Here is a 7,456-nt window from a genome sequence, read left to right as displayed (position 1 = left end):
ATTATGCCTTATAGTTGGCCCAAGATGGCAGTCGAGTGTATCCATTATAGGAATTTGCTAGACTTAGATGCATTGGTCTAGTTTCTTGGTCATTTTCAAAACTATTAAATTAGAAGCCAACAAAATGGAAACTCTGCTGGGGACTATATTGAATCAAAATGTTAGACAAACCTTGAGAATTTGAAAAGGAGATTCAATACAGTAGGAGAATTGCATGAAAAAGTTGTAGGAGTAAGTTCTCTGATGTGTTTTTCTAGTTTTCTTATTCAAAATGTCATGTACCCTAGTGATGCTTTGTTCAAGATAGTAGTAGCTATGATGGATTGAATGCAGATTGTGTTGATACTAAGTTTTATTTCTAGTCAATTCAACTAGTTGTTGTTTTTAAAGTCCTACTATAATTTCAAAGTCAAGAAAGTTATTTTTCATCTTTGTGTAGAAGTTTCAAATTCAAGATAAATCTTAAGAGGTGTCTTCTATCTGTTGTTGTTTCAAATTAGTTTGTGGTATCTTCATGACTAATGCAATTAATTTATCACTTAATGTGAGTGGTCCCTCAAAGTTAATCTCTGTACCAGTTTAGTTCTATACATGAATTATGATTAGTTGCTGTAGGAGAAGAGCAGATTTGAAGAGGTTGAAACATTCAAAAGCTTGGTAAGATTTGTGATGTGCTGGTTCAAAAGGTTTGGTAAAGAATTAATGAGATTCTAGGTTTGGTGTTGTAAATAGTGGACAGAGAACTTCTAGCCATCTGGATCTTGAGGAGGTGGTAGCTCTACAAAGATTTCTATCTATGGTTGAAATATTTCATGTTTGCACCAATGCCAATCAGTAGATCAAAGGTTTCAAACAACAATGCATAAAGGTATTTCAATTTTCATATATTTGTCTCTCATGAAAATTGAATGAACAAAATGGTTGCCTCCATCTAGTGGTTTCAACACTAAGAAACATAGGTAGTAGTTTAATAGTTTGTAAGATGGATTTAGAATCTAGGTCTGAAAGTGATGTGCCAACTCTTGAAAGCATTTGTGCAAACATTACTAAGCTGAAAAGAAAGATTCATGATAAGACTATCATAACGATAAGAAATACAATTGGTGATATTAAGGGTCTTAGTGGATTTCAAATCTACGTGAAGTTTAAATTAGTAGTTATGAATCTTGATGAGTTTTTCAGACCTAAGGAGTCTCCATGGCCAGTGATACTCTTAGAAGTCTTTATGCCTCATTCAACTGATTGGTCAAAAAAGTCAAGGTTAGAAAAGCTTATTGAAATCCAAGATTTTATCATGGAGATTGAAAGTGCTTTAAATGCTAATGAATATAATGATAATGAATGCAATGAATTTGTGGAAAATTATATTGAAAATGAAGAGTCTTAGTTTTATGAATCAAAGGATAGTCATCAACAATTTCATGACATGCATAATATGGATTCATCTTGCTATGATGATGATTGTAAAGAAGAGGAAAATTATAACAGCAGTAAGAGTTTTTCTTCTAGTGATAAATGTAAATATGTCAACATACCAGTTGTTGAGGTATTGTCTAAGAAGAAGATCTATGGGATAATCAAAATTCTAATTTTTTAGAATATATTACTAATGAGTCTGCTATTGTAAATGTGTCAAGCTATCCATATAATAATCATAACCAACGAAAAGAAACTAGTAATGAAGTCTCATCAAGTGTTGATGAGATTTCTGATTTGTTGGCTTATGATTTTGACAGGTATGCTAATCTATCAAAGGATGCTTGTGGTTTACCACATCTTGAAATTTCATATAATGAAGTCATTTCCCCTAAATTTGATGTTGAAGAAGATTTAGTTTCAGAATATGCTCTGTCAAGTTGGGGAGGTGTATGTGATGGTAGTTCGTACATCAATACACATGACAATTTCTATGTTGAGAAGAGAAGTGTAGAGATATAGTCTGTTGCTAGTTCATTTTCTTCTTATTTTCATAAGGCTAAGATACATTCAAATTGCTCATGTGATGAGGAAAATAATACTAATGAAGTGATTTATTCTAGTGAGTTATTTGAGGGAAACATTGATATGGATCAACATATTGTGAACATGCAGTTTCATGATGATTCTTATGATATGGTATCTAATCAATTGTTTGAGTGTGAAGAGGTTGCAGTGAATGTTCAGTCTAATTTATGGAGTACTAGTATTACAGACAAGGAGAAATCAAATTTTGCATACTCTTCACACCTGGAGGCACAAGGTGAGTTACAAATTGATTCATGTAACTTGTTGAATGGAGTAGAGTACCAAACTTTTGTGTTTTTGGTTGAAGGAATCCATGATTTAGTTAGTGGTGATCAGTTTTAATTTACTATCAGTTGTTATGATCACACTGATTCATATTTTCATAGTGAGCAAGATGAAGAAAGTATGTCTAATTTTTATATGCATTATGGAAGTGATGATAATAGTTTTGTTTTGCCTAACAAAATGATTGAAAGTGCCGATGTATTGGGTGAAATGAAGGGGAAACATAATTTTAGTTTACCTCAAGAGAATGTCAATGAGAATTAGGTATATGATAGAGGTAAGGATTTTTGAAAACTTTCTGGTGGCCTAGGGTCATGATTTGTACATAGTAGTAGTTGTTTATCACTTTTAATAAAGTTGTTCGAGAGAGGTTTTTGCTGTCAGGTGTGTGCTCTAATTCTACTGAAGATCTAAATCCTTACCATGCCTGCAAGGGACATGCATTCCCAGATAGAGCTACTATTGTCGCTCAAAATTGTAGCCTTGATTTTGAGTACCATTGAAGAAATTAAGCCCTATAAGCGCTTTTAGATGCATGTGTCCTTGGCTGTCTATTTGAGGCCTAAGAGGTGTTTAATGCTTCTAGCACCTTTCATTCAGTATGCCTACTTGTTTCATGAAGTTAAACTGACATTCTGAGCTATTTCGTGAAGTCCCATTTTGAGTAATTGTCAAATTTGCATTTTCACCTTAGTGTCAAATAGTGACAGGAGGCCATGTTTGCAATTGAATATCTCATAGCCAGTAGTGTTTCATGACTTTATGCTTTGGGAGTATCTAGTGTCCATACCTAAGAGCCCATGTTTTAGATTTTGAGTCATTTCAAATCTGTTTGACTAGGTTTTGAATCCCTCAAAGTTGGTCATTTATTGATTTCATGTTGCTGTACATTGCTCATAATTTTGGAAGGCCCTATTTGACCTATTATAATTTTGACCTAGTTGACTAAAATGGGAAAATTCCTTTTGCGTTGCATTTTAGAGGTCAGAGACATGCTATGTTTCAATTTTGAGCTTATGAAGAATCTGTTTGATCAATTTAGTTTTTTTTACTACTGTCAGCATTTGTAGATTTTTCAGTACCCCTATTCATGATGTCATTTCTCAAAATCCATGATAGGTGAGGTTGAATGGATTGCACCACTATGTTGTACTCTAAAAATACTTTAAGTATGCCAATTTTCACATCTTGATGAATCCATTTGCACACTTTCCTAGGTCAATTCTATTTGTAAAAAATGCCTTCTATCAGTGTTTCCAATCTACAAATTTTGAGTAGCCCACTTTGACCTCTTTCCATTTGCATCCTATTATTCGTCATGAACCCAAATAGTATATTTATACTCTTCTCATGATAGTGAACCTACACCCCAGTTTTTGTGCCCCCAAGTGTCAGTTTACTTGGTTTTTGACGCCAAATCCGAACGTAATTTATTATTTTCTGACATGTTTGTTTGTAGGTGATTTTAAGTGAGCAACTTTGGAGGTCAATATCTTTTGACTGAGAATTCATCATGAGACAAGATTTGACAAGGTAGGAGTATGTGTGTCTGATTTTAGAGCCCAGTCATGTGTTTTTGTCAGTTTTCAAAGTTAGTCAAAGGACCCCTTGGCATTATATTGACAATTGGCAAAAAGTTATAAATTGAGCTAAAAAATGATGGCTTAATGATTAAGTTTAGAATCGATTAGTATTGGATGTTCATTAGAGAATTTTAAGAAGTTAGTCATTTGAAAATGAATTTTTTTTAGCCGAACCTGCCTGGGGCCCAACTGATCTCATCATAACAATGCAAATGTGTGTGGATTCAAGATTCTCAAAGGATTTTTAAGCAGACATGAGATATAAATAGGGACTTAAAGGTTACCAAAGCCTCCATTAATTTTGAGGAAGGAAACTCAAAGAACAAAGGGATAGTGCATACCTTTGTGGTAGGGGATGAAGCATAGCTTAAAATAGAGCAAGTTATGAAAACATTGTGATCCCAAATGTTGATGTTCAAAATGCATACAAAATTTAATCTAAAAAAACAAGGGAAACTTGCAAAGACAAAATCCAATGCAAGTTGAGGCCATGGGAATTAAAAGTCAGATTTTAGGGTGCTTTCTAAGAAACCAAACTTTGAACATATAGAGAATGTACTCCTACCTTCCACAGAATGAATACCCTTGATTTTGGATGTATAGGCTTATCCTACATCCACATGTTACATGAAAGAAGGCATGTGGAAAAGTGTGGAGGCTATACTTCTAGTGTAGGAGCACAACCATCATCATATAATGCTACCACAGATTGGGAACACTTTCTACAAGCTTCTTGGAGGATGATTGAAGCTTGGTGGAAATGAAATTGAAGAGTTGAAGCGAAAGCTATCACATAAACTTGCTACAAATTCTATTGCCCTTCAACCAGATTGGAAGATCATAGAGTGTGTTGCTATGTGGTGGAGACCTATTTTTGAGACATTGATGTATCCCTGCTGTCCACCACATATAACGAAACCAAAGGAATGCAAGAAACTCTTCCTAGTTCATCTATCTGAAACAGAATACTTTGCAGTTTTGAAAAACTTGAAACTTCTTGCTATTCCATTGTTTGAGCTCTATGACAATGTCTAGAGATATGATCTTGTTATCTCAACTATTCTATAGCAGCTCTCAAGATTTACTTTTATCATGATTAATGGCTAAGTTGCATTGGGAATATGTTGTAAATCATTTAGAGTCTTGAGTTTTCTTTCTTCAGGAAAGGGTTGAATAGTAGACCCATGCATCAATGAAAAGCCACATGTTTAAATGGAGAAGGTAGAACATGCCAAAACAAGGAATTCCACTTGAGTAGACATTTGCAAAAAAAGAAGCTAAGGTAGGCACGTCTTAGAGATGTGTGCAGGAAAGATTAAGCCACCCATGTAAGTTTGAAGCAACCAGCTAGATAAAGGACCCCCATGCTAAAGGAGAATTGAGATGTTGACATTTAAAGAAGGGCATACATGTAATGAAAATGCATTAATTTGAAACTTCAAGGTAGAGCACCCTGTGCCAAGCAAGAGAAATTCACACTATAAAGAAGAAGCCGAAGTTGAGTGGAGCAACTCCATAATAGAGAGCCCATGTGTTGAGCTGCTCTGCCATCATAAAACATTTCCAGTAATTGAAGGAGCCTCATCTCCATAAAGGGCAAGGAGAAATAGCTCCACATGTATAAGAAAGAATAGGGGAAACAATGACATGAAGCAGTGCCAGGGGTAGGTGTGATGTTCATCAAAAAGAGGTCGTAGGTAAAAGACAAACTCCACACAATTTGTAGGAAAGAATTCACAAGCCAACAAGGAAACTAAAAGTGGCATGAAAATAGGAATCTTAACCCATGTGAATAGTCAGTGCCAAGGAAGATGCCACATCAAGAAGTTCAGATTCTCCAATGGAGCTGAGGAGATCAAAGGGCATACTCGCATTAGAAGAAAGTATCCATGTTCACAAAAAGGGAGCAGAGGGAAATACATTAAAAAACCATTTATCCCACATTGGGGATGGGATAGATTTCAAAATGATTTAAATACAAATCTACACAAAGTGCAAGTGTCTTAAAAGACACATGGCTTTTAAAGCTGAGCCATGCTTGGAGGGGCTCGTGGGAGCTAGAGTCAAACCTATTTTGACTCGTGAGAGTAGAAAGATCAGTGCAAAGCTTCTATAGGGTTACACTCAAGCATATGAGTGAAGGTTGAAGTGTTAAGCCTTCCTGAGGCTATGCGAAGGCTTCAAGCATATGCCCGTAAGTCAAATTTCAAAGCCCTATCTGCTCCACTTAGGTTGTGAAAGCATATAACAATTTTAAAAAAGCTCTAGGGATACGCTCAAGTCATGAGACCGTAAAGGAAACTCACCCTATATGCACATAAAGTGAAATTTGGAGGCCTCTAGTGCTACGAGATATTGAAAATATTAATATGCATAAAGATGTGAGCACACGTGAGAATGTAAAGTAAGAAATTAAAAAGATTAATTAATATTAAAATATTAATTAATTAAAAATATCTCAAATGTTGCTATGGCCAATAGAAAATTGACATGTGGAAAGAAGAGAAGATAAAGTGAAAATAAATTGAATTTAAAAGGGACTTCAAATGCATGAAAAAATTAGAAAATTTTAAATGAATTTAAAAGTTTATATAGTTCAAACTATATAATTTTAAATTTTTTCCATTTTTTAAATTTTCTAATTCAATCAAGGAGCCTATTTTTCAAATTGATACCAAGGGGCATTTTTTGTCTGAAATAGGCACTTCAATATACCGTTGGAACTGGGAAGAGATGAATTTTCCAGTTTTAGGGTCAGTTTTTGAATAGGTATTCACCGGTTCAGTCTATAAGCAATTTTTTAATTTCCTGAGCCTTCTCAGTGGAATGGGCAAAATTCATCATGGGATGTCAAAATCAATTTGGAGGCAAATATAAAGGCTTGTTGAAGTCTGAATGTAAAAAAATTGATTCTAAGGGGTTTTCTTGGCTTTTAGAAATCATTTTAAAATGATTTTCACTTTTACTTTGAGTAAATTTAGGAATCAAAATTAGTTTTTCTTTCTATCAAATATCTCATATATTTTGTCCTTATAGAGGCCAAATGATGAGGATTTCATTTTGTAGTTGAGGGAAGAGATTAGAGAGATGTTTTCAGCTTGGGAAAAAATTCTAAGGGGACACTTGTCATTGTTTGATCAAATTTGGGAATTCTTTTCTCCTATATCATTCTCTTTCTTTTTCTTGGTTGGGGTTGGCAATTTTTCTCTGGGGAAACTAGCAGGGTTCCAGTTTCTATTGTGAGACCAAGTTGTTGATGGTTTTACTTTATGTCTATTTAGATGAGCTCTAGCAATGAAGGCCACACATCCACTCTTATGCAGATTTCATTTTATTTTATGTATTGTTTATGAGATAATGGTAATTGATACTAGATTATGTGAGGTATCTTGAATTGCATTCAATATTACTTGTTTAATGTATTTTGTCTTTCCAAGGATAAATACAAAAGGGGATTTACAATGACTTATTTGGGTTTTATTATTCTGTTTCCTAATTCTTCATATGCTATTAACTTTGAGATTGAGTGAATAAGGTTCATTTGATTTAAGACATCTTGGATGAGTTGTGTATTAGATTTGTTG

General features: G+C 34.3%; 1 pseudogene; it reads left to right on the top strand.

The window, feature by feature from the left end:
* Positions 1–4,499: 4,499 nt before the first annotated feature.
* On the top strand, positions 4,500–4,979 carry LOC149558731 (pre-mRNA cleavage factor Im 25 kDa subunit 2 pseudogene; annotated as a pseudogene).
* Positions 4,980–7,456: the final 2,477 nt, after the last annotated feature.

The sequence above is a fragment of the Cupressus sempervirens genome, chromosome 5, assembly GCF_028749045.1.
Source record: "Cupressus sempervirens isolate cs-2001-9-10 chromosome 5, ASM2874904v1, whole genome shotgun sequence".
In the NCBI taxonomy this organism is placed as follows: Eukaryota; Viridiplantae; Streptophyta; class Pinopsida; order Cupressales; family Cupressaceae; genus Cupressus; species Cupressus sempervirens.
Note: the sequence above shows the minus strand (reverse complement) of the source record. Positions and strands in the feature narration are given on the sequence as shown.